This window comes from Podarcis tiliguerta, assembly GCF_965153285.1.
Source record: "Podarcis tiliguerta genome assembly, chromosome: 9".
Lineage (NCBI taxonomy): Eukaryota > Metazoa > Chordata > Lepidosauria > Squamata > Lacertidae > Podarcis > Podarcis tiliguerta.
In genome coordinates this window covers 39,430,900-39,446,712 of record NC_139542.1, presented here as the reverse complement: position 1 = coordinate 39,446,712, position 15,813 = coordinate 39,430,900, and the positions used below count along the sequence as shown (strand labels likewise).

The following is a 15,813-nucleotide window of genomic DNA, read 5'->3' as shown; positions in this document are numbered from 1 at the left end:
AGAGAATTGCCTGCAATACAGGTTTTGCAAATGTTAATGGGCTTCAAGTTAGTGATTAGGTTGTTAAGGGGATGAAACTTGCATCAATTCAGGAAAGTGAAAATGCATGCCAAAATAAAAGGTTTCTTGGTTTTAGTGTCTATTTTCTTTCTGTAGTGTCAAATATACATTTTTGTTAGTGGAATTTCAATTATTAACAGTGGCTGAAGGAAACTTTTGTGTCAATGCATTATCTTCATTAAAAATATATAGACACTATGCTTCTCCCCACCCCCCAAAAAGGTTTAAAGTCACACAGGACTTACTAATTCAGATATTTAGTCACCTTTTAGACCATGGAGAAGTTTTCTTCTCCCCTCCTTCAGGCAAGAGCAGGAAGGGCAGAAATATTGAATAAATACATACTGATAGTAAACTCTTTATACTTTGCTGATAAAGCTTTTTGAGCCTAGTAGTTTGAGTCATTGCATAATTACTGTAATCTACTATTTGGCACCAGTCCTTTGATGCTTGGCAGTGCTATTTATCTGAGCAACTGCCAAGGTGCAGTGGTTAATAAGCTGCTTTCTTCAGTAGATGCCTGCATTTCAGCCAGTACATGTGTTTTTCTATTGATGAATGAAGCATTTAGTTCTATGGACTTCCTTGCCATAAGCTTGCTTATTGACTTTCTTGTATGTGATGCCTAAAGGCACTCAGGGTTCATTTTTTATTTAACGAGGATTATATATTTATACACCGCTTAATAATAATAGTAATAACTCCCCAAATTGCTTTTTTTTGTTGTGGTCTCAGGCTGTGCTCACTTTACTGACTTAAAGGGCAGCCGGGCTGTTTTGCTGCATTTCAGATTGCATTTGCACGTTGCTGTGCACATCAGTATAGCTGGATATGTTTCCAAGTTGCCTGCTGTCTGCCTACACTAGCAGGCAGAGAGTGAGAATGGATGTCTTCATATGGTGTATGTTTTGCAATCGGATCAAAGCCAGTTTGTGGGGAAACCCATTGAAACGCAGTATTTCAGAAGCTTTGGGATACAGGTGGCATCTGGCTAGTGATGTGTGTACACAAGTTCGCTAACCAGCTGTGGGAATGTGGTGGATGGAGGCGGAGGGTATACAGGGTATATCGCGTACGCAGTGTTAATGGAAAAGGGACAGAGCTCAAATAACGCAATGTCGAACCCAAGACAAATGCAAAGATACCCCTTTCCCACCATGACAAATAATGGCAGTTTAAGAATGTGGAACAGCTGTGCAGCCTCTTATTTGTAAAGTAAGCAAAAGTATACATGTATATGGCCAAACTCTGTTCGCTTATGTTAACCCAAGAGCTACTAAAAAGCAACAACTCACAGCTATACTGTAAGTGCACAGCGCTGTTAGTTTGCTGGCATTCAGTGTTCTAATTTCACTTCGCCACCAACAGTTGCTAGCCTCAGCTTTTATATGCAGTAAAGCTGCCTTATATTTCAAGGTTTTTGAGAGCCTGACAAGCTAATGGATACAAAGTGCTTTTGAAGATTTGGTTTATCATAAATGGTGATTTGTAATGATATATATGAAGATTTAAAACAGTTTGACTTTGTAAACAGTAAATCAATCTTTCATCACATCTATTATCTCTACTGGTCTTTCTTTCTTTCTTTCTTTCTCTCTCTCTCTCTCTCTCTCTCTCTTACTTCTATTCCCCTGTTTTCTGTCTCTCTCCTTATTTGAGGGCAGAGTCTTTCACATCTCTGCCACAATTGAGGCAGGTCCTGTGGACCACTTGTCCTCTTGATCCTTGCACATCTTGGCTTGTGAGATCCAGCAGAGAGGCATTGACCAGGTAACTCCAGATGGTGGTAAATACTCTGCCAGTATGTACTGGTCTGTGCTCTGAGATGAGGGAGGGAGGCTGTGTTTGTGGTTCCTTTGACAGATTTGACCCACATAATAGTGACATTTGGCAGAGCCTTCTTGGTGGTGGTGCCCCAGTTGTGAAATTACAGCCCTGTAGAGATCAGACACAATGCTGTCATTCAGGTGACAACTTAAAGCATACAAGTTTTTTTGGCCTTTGGGATATACTTGTAATAGAGCTCAGTGTCCCAAGTATTGCTTTCTGCTGTGTTGTATTTTATTGTTGATGTTGATTTTAATTATTGAATAAATGTATTTTTATTCTTCTTGTTAACCACCCTGGTCTCTTATGGGATAAAGGGCAGCATAAAACACAATAAATAATAATAATGTAGACGAAAAATAGAACATGGGGAGGGAAGCCCTTCTTGGATTGAATGATTGCAACTTTGAGCTCTTCTCAAAGAGAATATACTGCAATGTTAATTTCAGCTCCCACTTTTATATACTAATAGCAACCTTAGGTAGTCAAAGAGAACTCAAAAATATTGTAATGGATTCTGAATACTCTGGAGGCTCCCTATCTATGCAGAAAAATGCTGAAAAAGCTATATTGCTGATATTAGAGATTGGGGGAAAACAAAGAAAATTTATAAGAACAATTCACTTGATTGCTGAACGTATGGTTTAGCAGCACATAGGCATACATCATGGTCTTGTCTTAGTATTCAGAAGATGATCAGATACGAACTAATATTGGAAACCAAAATGATGCTTTTAATTATCCAAACATACCTAAAGTGTATTGAGTTATGATTTCTAATTTATTGCCTGCTGCTAAACCGGTAATAGTAAAGCAGCCCTAAGACATGCAAGGAATGAATAAGTCAAGTCTGGCAATCTGTGCAACTAAATAAACTAACAGTGCACTCCTGTGTATGTCTACTCAGAAGTGAGCTCTGTTAAATTCTTTGGGGCTTATTCCCAGGTGATTGTGTACATAGGATTGCAACTAAGTGAACGTGATTCGTTACATGTTCCATTATACGTTGCATGTACAGCTCCCGGCAAAAGAATTGCAACAAGGTGCTTCCAGGCCAGAAAAGCCTCCTGCCATACCCTAATCTGTTTAACAATATAAGGGATGTATGAGCAGTTCATCTCAAGGGGCAAAATAAGCAGAGGGGAGCTTTGGGATTTCCCTTTCCCAAAACTCAGAATATCAAATATTACAGAACCTTGTGAACTATCTTTAGAACACAAAGGTTCTTTTTGCTTTTCCCTCTGGACTCACAAACAAGGCCTTCACTCCTGTTCCAGTCTGTTTGAAGCCCTGAACAGAAGCTCTTGGGGAGAAGGAATACCCTGCAACATTTTAGCGCAGCTCTAGTTGTAATTTGGGATTCCTTTCCACAATCAGAAAGGCAGTACAGAACATCTTGTTTGAAGTTTAAAAGCTGAATTCCTGCTTTGCAAAGACCATTCCATGTGTCTTCAGCCTCTGTGATTGATATTTATTATGATTATGATTATTTATTATTATTATTATTATTATTATTAATTGAATTTATATACTGTTACGATATTGAAGCAATGATGCTGCAAGCTGATTGCTGGGAAAAGTCATGTGATGTTGGGAGTGTCTGTGGGAAACAGACAGCACCGGAATTAGCTCAGAGTGTAATATGAGCTGCACAGGAAGTGCTTGTTGAGTCGTCTGCTGGAGGTTGATGAGAGCAGACATGCTTTTGTAACACTGCAAAGACAGAAATAAATAGCCATGTAAATACGTTTCTGTCTTATCTCTTTCCCCTGCCGGGGGGGGCAGGAAAGAGTGGTGTGTTCTTCTCACGCTGAGAAGGATCGCCTATCGCGACCTCTGCCTGGTCCTTGCCGGGAGAGCAGACCGGGAGGTCAACAGGAGACCGAGCCGGGTGCCTGGGAGAGATGCCAGTTTCTCCTGATAAATGCTCGGAAACCAACATCTGGTAGCAGAATCCGATGGTTTCATTCCATGAAAGCAGCGAAAGAGGTTGGTGGATCGTAACTTCATCCTCTGCTTGAAGATAAGGGAAGATATGGTAGCGGGCGGATGGAATCTGCAAGACCGGCAGAGCACCGAAGGAATCAGTTTTGCTGATAAGGAAACGAGCAACGGAACCCCCAAGGTATGCTGATTTTATGGGCTAAAAGGGTGAACGCAGATTGAAGATTCTCTGGTTCACGAGAGCTGTTTTCTTGGATTAGAAACGGCACTGAGAGAGAGCCACATACTTCGCATACCAGGGCCCAGATAAAAAGCTTGTTGTTCAAGTTTGGAATGTCCAGTTGCTAAGCAACGAGACGTCAATCTTTTCAGCTACTTCGGAGATAGCTAGCTAGAAAAGGAAGTAGAAAATCACTGGCCAACCGGAAGAGGCTGGGACTGTGAAGAGGTTGGAAAAACACTGGGTAAACATTCCAGCGTTTGTTTTGACTTATCTCACTACTCTTGGAAGGGATTTTCCAGAGCTGCCTGCGTTTAGCTGCCAGGTGCAAAAAGGCAGTAAACAATCCAACAGACTCTTGGATTTTAACAGGCTCGAGAGAGAGAGCTGAGGCTTGGATTCAAAATGGATACCAAGAAGGGGGGAGGCTTACCTTACCCACCTCCACTGACTAATGACAATTATGCCTCATGGTCTGTAAAGATGAAAGCCCTGCTACAGAATCAGAGGGTTTTTGCGGTGATTGATAACCCCATCCCTGCTGCACCAACGCCAGGTTGGAATTCACAGAATGTCAGAGCCAGGACGGCCATAATTCTGTGTGTCTCAGATGATCAGCTCGTGCATGTTCAGGATTTGGAATACGCACGTGAGATTTGGGAAACGCTGCGTAGAATACATCAAAGAGATGCTGGTTCTTCAGCGTTGCTGCATTTTGAAAAGCTGACCAATCTAAGGCTAGCGCCTGATGGAGATGTGCAAGCGCATTTGACAGAGATGAAATTCTTACGCCAGCAGATGGCGCAACGCAATTTCCCTCTACAGGAAGAGATATTCTGCTTCATGATTATTAACAGCCTTAATCGGACTTATAAAACCGTTGCAAGTCAGCTTGGTTCGCTACCAGCGGCCGATTTAACGGTGGAAAGAATCTGTTCAGTCGTTCTGAACGAAAGAGACAGACTTGCTGCAATAGATGTCAAAGACAGGGGGAGAGAAGTTCGGAATCCTGACACCCCCACTGCTATTGCAAGTGAAGAAAAGGCTGTTGCTTTGAACGTTGTCCGTTGTTTCAATTGTGGACAGACTGGGCATCTTCAGCGGAACTGTAAGAAGCCACGTCAACAGAAAGGAGCTAAGGGGAGCTCTGCAAAGCCTGAGGCGTCAGGCAAAAGTCGTACCAAGTCCCAGATGAAACCTGAAAAGGCATTGCTGTCAACGAAAGCCGAAATTTCAATGGAGAACGCTTTTGTTATTGACACGGGTTGCACGCAACACATGACGTCGCGCCGAGGACTGTTTTCAACGTTTAAGAAGCAAAGCTTCACTGTGAAACTGGCCAATGGCCAGGAGCTGAAAGCGATCGGGTTTGGGACTGTGTATCTTGAAAGTCTGAACTTGACTATAAACAATGTGTACTTGGTTCCTGATTTAAAGTACAATCTGCTGAGTGTTTCGCAGATCACAAAGAAAGGACTGAAATTGTCCTATGATGAAGAAAGCTGCAAAATCTTCAAAGATGGAGAACTGTATCTTTCTGCCAGAGAGAAAGATGGACTGTATTTGTTGACTTTTGATGAAAGTGATTGCATAAAATGTAATGCTTCTGAATCTAACATGATCTCTCTTGCAGGTACGACGAAGACTACGAGAGTAACCAAAGCTTTTCAGCGAGTGTATGCTGATGTGATTGGTCCTCTAGCACCGTCTAGAGGCAATGCAAGATTTTATCTTGTGTGTGTGGATCATTTTTCTCATTACGTGTGGTTATTCATGTTGAACAGACCACAAGAAGCCTTAGAAAGGTTTAAAGAGTTTTGTGGCAAGGTTAAGGATATTCATGATGCTAACATTGATTGTCTTTTCACAGATGAAAAGCCAGTATTTCTTTTACAGGATTTTCAGGATTTCCTGCATAAGAAAGGAATAAGGCACAAGGTTGCTGTTTCAGCAGATGCATGGAACAGAAGTGTCTGTGTACAAGTGAACAAAGAATTGCAAAATGGGATGAAGGCGCAATTGCTGAGTTCACATTTGCCACATGAGTTTTGGGCTGAGGCTCTATCATGTTATTGTTACTGTTGGGTGAGAAAGGTTTCCAAAGGTATGGAATGTTCTCCTTTTGAGAAGCTGTTCCACAGAAAACCTTCTGTCGCGCATTTTAAGGTTTTTGGATCACAAATCAGGACAGAAACTCCAGATGGAGTGAAGAATGCCAGAGGCATTTTTGTAGGTTATGAAAAGGGTCTCTACAGAGTAATTTTGTCTGAATCTGGTCAGGTGATTCTCACAAAATTTCTAGAGAGTGCTCCTGAACAGGAGAGAGTAATTGTTCACACATTTCCCACTGAGGACGATTCAGATGATGATGATGATTTTACTGATTACAGTGGTACTGAGAGTGATAGTGATAGCTCGAAGAGCTCAGTTGACACAGTCATTGAGAGGAAATCTCACACAATGGCTAGACCTTCACAGGTGGAGGACGAACCACTGTTTACTATTGGAACTGGTTCTCCAAAGAGTCCTGAGTTTGCTAACTCAGCGGTAGCATGTGTTACTATTGTTGACAACTCAAGACAGGTTAAAGCTGTGTCTAAGTCAGAGACAGAGACACAACAGGGAGTTGCTAAGCGTAACACTAAATTCCCTAGCCAAGGAAATGCAGATGCACTCATTCCTTGGAAATCAGACAACCAGAGAGGTACACTGGGGAAACCAGTGGCGGGTAGTTCCAAGGGTGGAACTGAAACAACAGGGGAGTGTTATATGTATAACAACTGTTTGTTTTCTTCTCTGGATCTCGCAGCACACATTGAATCAAATGGGGGAGTATGTTACGATATTGAAGCAATGATGCTGCAAGCTGATTGCTGGGAAAAGTCATGTGATGTTGGGAGTGTCTGTGGGAAACAGACAGCACCGGAATTAGCTCAGAGTGTAATATGAGCTGCACAGGAAGTGCTTGTTGAGTCGTCTGCTGGAGGTTGATGAGAGCAGACATGCTTTTGTAACACTGCAAAGACAGAAATAAATAGCCATGTAAATACGTTTCTGTCTTATCTCTTTCCCCTGCCGGGGGGGCAGGAAAGAGTGGTGTGTTCTTCTCACGCTGAGAAGGATCGCCTATCGCGACCTCTGCCTGGTCCTTGCCGGGAGAGCAGACCGGGAGGTCAACAGGAGACCGAGCCGGGTGCCTGGGAGAGATGCCAGTTTCTCCTGATAAATGCTCGGAATCCAACATATACCACCCTATACCCAGAGGTCTCAGGGCAGCTCATAGAATAAAATCAAAATATAAAACCACAAAATACACAATCAAAATAAAAACAACCACCCACCCACCCCCCAAAAAACCCCCACATTTTAAAAGGGCATAGGATATCAATCAAATCAACCAAAGGCCTGGTTAAAAAGTAACATTTTTGCCTCGCACCTAAAGGTGTATAATGAAGGTGCCAGGTGAATTTCCCTGGGGAGAGCACTCCACAAACAGGGAACCACTGCAGAGAAGGCTCGTTCTCGTGTTGCCACCCTCCGGACCTCTTGAGGAGAAGGCATTTGAAGAAGGGCCTCAGAAGATGATCTCAGGGTCTGGGTAGGCTCATATGGAAATAGGTGGTCTTTATCGTTATGGCTTGATGAGAAAAATAGCTATAGCAAGATCCTATCCCACCCCCAAGTCTTATTTGACCATGGCTATTCTATGTCCACAGCCACAGGTAAAGGTAAAGGTACCCTGACCATTAGGTCCAGTCACAGACAACTCTGGGGTTGTGTGCTCATCCCGCTCTATAGGCCAAGAGAGCCAGCATTTGTCTGCAGACAGCTTCCGGGTCATGTAGCCAGCATGACTAAGCCGCTTCTGGCGAACCAGAGCAGCGCACGGAAACACTGTTTATCTTCCTGCTGGAGCGGTACCTATTTATCTACTTTCACTTGACGTGCTTTTGAACTGCCAGGTGGGCAGGAGCAGGGACCGAACAACGGGAGCTCACCCCTTCGCGGGGATTCGAACCGCCGACCTTCTGATCGGCAAGCCCTAGGCTCTGTGGTTTAGACCACAGCGCCACCTGCGTCCCTACAGCCACAGGTAAATTACAGCAAATGTCTTTTATTCTGCTGGTTGTCAGTAAAGGAGGTGCACATGGACCTTTTCCCATAGTTGCCTTCTTTTCAGGTTTTGCAGTTGTGTGTTTTCTCTTCTTGGACTTTTTTTTATATATAAGAGAATTGGGTTTTGACAGCTTGAGCCAGCAAGTCGCATTCATCTTCAGTTAATCTGAGTTCCCTTGAATAAACAATTTTTCATTTCTGCTAAAGAAGCACCACACTCATTCGTTTTATTGAAAGCATGCTCTTCTGAAGACTTCTGCTTCTAGTGGAAGCGTGAGAATCTGGGATCTGCCGCTTGCGTGCTACAGGAAGCTTCACAGAGATAAACTTTGGTTTAGAAGCAGAAGTGAAGGGTGGCTTTGTGACACATCCAGAGCTTTCTTCATTCCCTGCTTGATTATGAAGAACAGTCCCATCCAGAAAAAGAGGCTGACAGCTCCACATTCTTTGACAGAATGTGCGTGATGCTTGGTCAGGGCAAATGTAGGTAAAGTTTGTCATGGGGGGAAGGGGCAAGGAAAATGAATCTATATGATTACAAGATGTCTTGGAAGAAATATCATCTGTTGCCAACTGCATTATTATTTATGTTGAGAAAATGGGAGAGCTTTTTAAAAAGCAGTTTGCATAAATGAGACAAGCTGTGAGGTTGGCCATGTTTTAAATTTTCCATACACCCTGGCAAAAAAGATTAACCCAAACAGCCTGTGCTTTATGACACACTTGATTTCTTAGTGTAATTATGGCTGTGATTTACAGACTCTGTATTTTTTTACAACTCATCTGCTTCTATTGCAGGTACAAATGTGGTTCTCTTTTTCACTTTCAAATATTAAATCTAACTACAAAAGAGTGATAGTGGCAGGAGACTTAATAAAGCATTACTTGTTGTTTTTATAAATTATTGCTGTTTTCCTATACAAAAGTATCAATACATGCAGAAGGCCATATCTCTTAAGGCTCATCAAAGTAGCTATCCGCCTCAAATCTTTTTAGAACTGCTAAATCTTTCTGTATTTTTCTTTAAATCTTTCTCTGCAATTTGACATCAATTGCTAATAAACAAATATGGATATTTCAGCAGATAGTTACAGAATCACATTTGAGAAGCACTTGGTCTAGCCTGAATGTCATCCTGAGCAAAACCATGGCTTCATATGAGTATGCAGGCTCTTCCTTGTTGTTCATTTGTTGTGTTGAGCTAAAATGTGTCATCCAAACCCAAGCTTGTGGTTTAGCTCTCCTGCACAAAACACAAGCTGTAAACCATAGGAACAGACCTTGGTTCCATGTTGCATTTAGCCTGGAGAGAGCTAACACATGAGACCAGGCTTGGATGACACACTAAGCCTGGGGAAGTTGCTCCCAATACCAGTCACCATACGGAAGCTGAGAAAGGTTCAGATAGTTTACCGCTGCGGAAGATAAGGCTCAGTAAAACAGTTCTAGATGTAGATATATATAGCTTGTAGATTTTGGCAGATAGAGATATACAGATACATGCAAGTACAAAGTATCTCTGTTGCTCTACACAAGTTCAGCAATTTAAGACATAACACCAGACAAGTAACACAGACAGACTGACACACTGAGCTGACATGCATTAATCACACATATAGTCAGGGCACTGGACCATTACCATAGCAACCGGCTTAGCTGACCTTGCACCTGCAATTTGCTCATCCATGGGGTGAGGTAATTTACACTCATGAAGGAAATTAACCCTTTATCATGTCCAGTTACTCCAACAAGCCAAACTCTGTTAATTCAGTGCAGCTGCAGAAAGCTGGGGAGGAGCAGAGCAGCCACTATCTCCTCGTGAGGAGCCTGCATGCTCATGCATTTGCACTAAGCCATGGCTTGGCTTCACATGACATGTGACCAAGCCTGTAAATATTAGTAATTAGTAAAGACAGGATGCATATAAATTCCATAAAGCTTGAGTATCACATATTACAGGAAAAGCTCTACATTCCCCTCTCCTCAATTCAGGATTACACTTCAAGCATCTGATGAAGCGGCTTGTGCTATAAAAAATGCATTGGTCTTTAAGGTAGAGAGTTGGAGTTTGAGCAAGGAGGTTTTGAGGGTGCCATTGTGGGGTTTGCAGGCTTTACCTATGGTGTTTCAAATATACTGGATTTCACTGTGTGCAGTGCTTTGGAAAGTAACCCCTGCATAAATGGGAAGTTGCCTGTATTATGTTTCCCTCCCCACTTCGTACTAACATATATAGTGGTGCCCCGCAAGACGAATGCCTCGCAAGACGGAAAACCCGCTAGACGAAAGGGTTTTCCGTTTTTCAATGCGCTTTGCAGGACGAATTTCTCTATGGGCTTGCTTTGCAAGACAAAAATGTCTTGCGATTCTTGCGATTTTTTTTCGCTCCCCACCCCCTTTTTCTAAGGCACTAAGCTGCTAATAGCCTTTTAGCAGCTAATCTGCCAATCCCTTAAGCCTTTAATAGCCGCTAATAGCCGCTACACCGCTAATAGCACTAATCCACTAATAGCGTTGCTTCGCAAGACGAAAAAACCGCTAGACGAAGAGACTCGCAGAACGGATTCTTTTCGTCTTGCGAGGCACCACTGTATATGCAGACTTTTGCATGTGTTTTTGCAGCTAGAAAAGTACTAAAGTATACTATATTGTATAATCTATTTTGGATCACAGGATCTGTGAATTCCTATGTGTTGTTAGAATAGATAAGCGGGGAGAAAGCACCCAACTGGCTATGGGTGATCATGTCATTGTCAAGGCCTTCCAGTGATGGTACGAGACCATCATAGACCGATTCAACTAGATTCTCAGCATCTGCTTAAATATTGATCTTCCTGATGTTTGCACATGGGTTGTGTATTCCTCCAGGATTTATACTGAATAAATCAATGGATAATACGTTCCAACAGCTTCTGTCAGCGTAGCAAGAGTCACATCCTACTTGGTATTCAGTACTAGGCAGACACATGCACTGCTTATAATTTACACATGATTAGCTATAGTGTATTGTGTATCACTCTCTAAATGCAATAATGGCTTCAGTTCTTTTAAGCAAAACATTCTAATTGTCCTAATTAACTTCAGCAGCCACACTGGTGTTTGTAGAAAACAAAAACCAGTTCTGACTTTTTTTTAAAAAAAGGAATGCCAAGGAGGAAAATGTGATTAATGGGAGCCATATGTTGCTTTTACACGTTTGTCCTGCAGTGGTTTGTAAGTCTGTAGCACTTCTAAACTAAAGCAAGTGGTCATCATATTGGAAAAGTGTCAGCACTTACATTTCCTGATACTTAGCCATATTTCGAAGAACAATGCAGATGACTGCTTCACCACAATACAGATGTTGTGTGCTTACACTAGTACTGGACCCACTTCAAGGTATTGCTCTTAGCCCTAAAAAGTTTGCGACCCAAGTATCTGTTGGTGCTTCTCTTCCAATACCAATCTCCCCAGTCTAACATTCTGCAGGAGGTGATCTGCTTGTGTGGCGGGTGTGTGTGTGTGTGTGTGCTTGAGAGAGAGAAAAAACACTTTCTGTGGTGCCACCCCATTTGTGAAATGCCCTCCCAGGAAACTTCCAGATGGTCAAATCATTTAAATGCCAACTGATGACTTGATTGCTTATCCATGCCTTTTGATGTGTATTGACAATAGAGTTTGTGTTAAGTCCCCTGTGGGTACTTTCTATTTGACTTACTGCTCTTTTAATTTTTAATTTTTTTATGTGGGAAAACTAGTTTGTACCACATGTGAGATTCTTGTTTGTTAACTACTGATGGTTGCTACATCAGTTTTCTCTAATCAGAAGCAATAGAAAACTGCTATTTGTTCGAACCTGCAGTCAGTAGCGTTCTGTTTCCACTCCTCACATGCGAAAAGGGAAGGGTGAATTGTGTGAGCTCTAGTCTTGCTGTAGCATGCTGTTTTAACACATATCCATGATTCAGTTTTGTATCTGTTGTCAAAGGAGCACAAAACAGCCTGTCCAGCCATATAGCCAGGATATGGCCTTCTATGCAATGCAGCCCATATATAAAGCATGTGATACCATGACCTGCTTCCAGTCTCTTAAGAATGGTTAAGAGGATTATGTCTGCACTCACCCTGTTGCCTAAGACAATAAAGCAGTGACTCTGGAGTCATTACTGTAAAATATTATAGTTCAAAGGCTTCATGCATAATTGAAAACAGGCAAAATTATAATATATTTATGTAGCTATTTGAAGCATTGACATCTGGGTATATATAGGCTAGTGCGGTATAAGCATACAGAATATAATTCTATCCTTCCAACGAGCTATTGTCTGTCCAAATATATTATGCAAAATGTGGGACAAACTACGGTACTAAAAGTTAGCAGAATAAAGTTATTTTTCCAGCAGGCAACTTCTTGGTTCAGTTATTTTAAGGGTCGGACTTGGGGCAAACATTGGTGTGGCAAACTTAACTTAGAAATGTAACTTGAGTGTCTGTACTTTATATATTTCATTCTCATTCTCTTCCTCCCACCCCCTGCCCAGCTGAAAGGGAAACCTTGAGTTTAACCCCATTATTTTCCTGCAATACAATACTTCCATCCTTGTCCAAACCGTTTAGATGAAAGGTATGTGATAGAATCCATCTTCCCCCCACGTCTCAAAGTGCAGTTGACTTTTCTGCTCTATTGCCCATACACCTGCAAGCCTGCCCTTCATTTCCTCTTGTGTCGACCACAGTACAGTAATTTATTATTGAGACCAAACTCAAGATCACTTAACATGGATTAGTTATCCTCTAACAGCCATGAACTTTCTGGTTGTATTCAACAAGACTCATGCCACTTTTAATACTTCCTCTCTTGCTCCAGGCTGAAGCCCCCAGTGGTGTAATAGCAAAACATGCAAGAGTTCAGGGTAATAAGCATGTGGTGAGGTCTGCTGACAGCTCACAGTGTGGCTGGATGCAAGATAGTCAGATGTAAGACCAGCTGTTAAGTAGAGAGCTTGGAGCGTTGCTTCAGCGCTGGCCTGGAGCCAAAGGAGAAAACTGCTCAGAATTGAAGGGGCTGCATAGCCAGCCTGGAAAATATACTTACTATATGACAGCAGACAGTGCTCTCCCAAGCTGCAATTGATCTTTAAGAAGGTCATTTGAAGCAGAGGATAAGGTCCAGGAAACCTCTTCAGGCACACAGAGGGTGGAGGTATTGTTCCTCTTGAAGGTCTTCTACCTCCTCCATGGAAGTCTCTAGCAAGGTGGTGACTTCAGAAGTTGTCTTCTGAACCAGTTCTTCCATGTTGTTGGAACCGTTTTTTGGTTGGAGTGGCGGCAGCTAAGATTTGGGATGGATGCTTATGGATGTACTGAAGGATTCTAATCTGGTTCAGCTATTCTGAACTTGGAACCAGGGGTTTGCTAGTTCTGGTTAACCTAAAGTACACGGGGGGTAATCTTCTCAGTATTTCCTTAGTGGTAAACTCTTGCTTTTTCCACGCCCTTATTAAGCTAAGCTAAGGTAAAAGCTTAATAGCAGCATGAGGTCAGTTGCCATGGCAATCGCAAAGGAGGGGAGATTTCTCTAGCTGAGGAATTACATGTGTGCAGGGGAATATGCACAATGGCCATTGGTTATGCACATTAACCACTCTACATTACCCTTAAGATACCTAAAAGGTAGTTTTCCCATTTTTGAGAAAAAATGTATGCCTATGGATTTGCTTATTCCTTTCAATGCATAATAAAACACTAATTTGTAACATACAAAAGGTTGCATAACTATATTAATTTCCTTGTCGATGGCATGCCTTTTGTAGTGTGTTTTAGAGACAATATTTCAAATGCAGTTAATTGGCAAGTAAGCTGATAAGCATACAGTAGTCTTACTGTGAGTTGCCATCTGTTATACTGCAGACAGAAAGTATCACAATATTTATTACAATATTTTTATATAATGTATGGAACTTCTTACTTCATTTATCTTCACAGCAGTTTTAGGAGGGAAGTTCTCCTTTCAAAAGATGGAGATTTCATACCTTAAAAGAGTAGGAGATTCAGAATGAACCTCTGGAGAGTTGTACTAAGTTAAGCTTTGGACACTTTTGAAAGAGCTGCAATGGCTCTTGGGGGGATATTAGAAAGGGTTCATAGTTTATCTCTATGGATTTAAAAGTCAGAAAAAGTAGCTCAGGTCTAAAGTTTTACGCATAGCTGCAAAAGCTTCCTGAGGAGTATTTCATTGACCATTTTGCTGTTTAGTAATTTCAGTTCTAAATCCTGGTATGTTGGTGGGACAGGTTACCTGCCACACATTCAGGGTCCCATATATATTGGTGTGAACCTGAAGGACATGTGTACATTGGTGCATGCAATTGCTGCTGTCAGGGAGTAGCACACTCTTGATTTTGGCAATTGCATGTAGCTAAATATCTCTTTAGATCTATACCATGGGTAGGCCAGATCCTGCTCAATCGCCTTCTAAATACGGCCCGTGGACCATCCTGGAGTCAGCATGTTTTTACATGAGTAGAATGTGTGCTTTTATTTAAAATGCATCTCTTGGTTATTTGTGGGGCATAGGAATTCATTCATCCCCCTCCCCCAAAAAATATAGTCCGGCCCCCCACAAGGTCTGAGGGACAGTGGACTGGCCCCGTGCTGAAAAATTTGCTGACCCCTGATCTATACCCTCCCCCACATGGTATACCAGGAATGTGCTGGGAGGAAGTGTCTTCCCTTCGCCTTCTCCATAACTTGTTTTCTTCCATCAAACAGGCAGTTCTTGTCTGCATTCGGAAGCGGTGTAGTGCTAATGCTGGTTGACTTTACCACATGCTTTTCTCCACGTGCTTTTCCTAACAGTGGCTATCAGCCCTTCCTAATGGAGAGGGATCTAGTAGAAGATTAGTTAATTGCATTTCAAGGACTGCAGTGAGGAATTAAGAGTAATCAATGGGCACACATATATCCATTATTTCCTACCTTGAGTTTGTATGCCAAAAAGTGCTATAGAAATTATCATTTATAATCTTAATTATTAAACGATTTGCCATTAATGTGCCCGAGCTTTAGCATAGTTATTAACTGCTTCTGTGTAACTGCATGTGCCCCTAAGCTTCTTTTAGGTATTAATGATTTTAAGAGATAAAGATTACAGCACATAAGAATGGAGAGAGAGCATGGAAGAGTAACACAGCTGATGGTGTGCCTTGTGGAATAACTAAGAAGTATTCCTCTAGTTGCACTATTATAGTTATTAAGGTAAATCCTTCAGTTTTATGCCAACAACTTGAGGAAATCTCTCTCTCCCTTCCTTCCTTCCAGACACTTCCTTGTGTATTGGGGAGTGAAAGGGAAGCTGACTGTCTAGATTGCCTTACCCCAAGCAACATGCACTGCTCTGCTATGACCGCTCCCCTTCCCTGGGGGTGTGGCATTGCTGGCAGACATCCAGGACCTCACAGTGACCCAGGAGTGGGTGGAGGGATGCTGCCCACATCATTAGGGCTCCCGGTCATGTCATGGCCCCCCCCGGCTGACCAATCGGGTTAGCCGGGGGCGTTGCCGCTTGCCGTTTAATCCACGGAGGGGAGGTTGTTGCCTCCACCTGCCCCTCTTTGTAAAGGGTATCCCATTAAAGGGATCCTGGGGTGTGGTTCCTGTCCAAAGCC

General features: G+C 42.3%; 1 protein-coding gene across 1 annotated transcript in view; it reads left to right on the top strand.

Moving 5' to 3' along the window:
* The window catches only part of DCHS2 (dachsous cadherin-related 2), a 108,296-nt gene that overhangs the window by 36,848 nt on the left and 55,635 nt on the right, over positions 1-15,813 (top strand). The gene's annotated exons all lie outside the window — the stretch shown is intronic.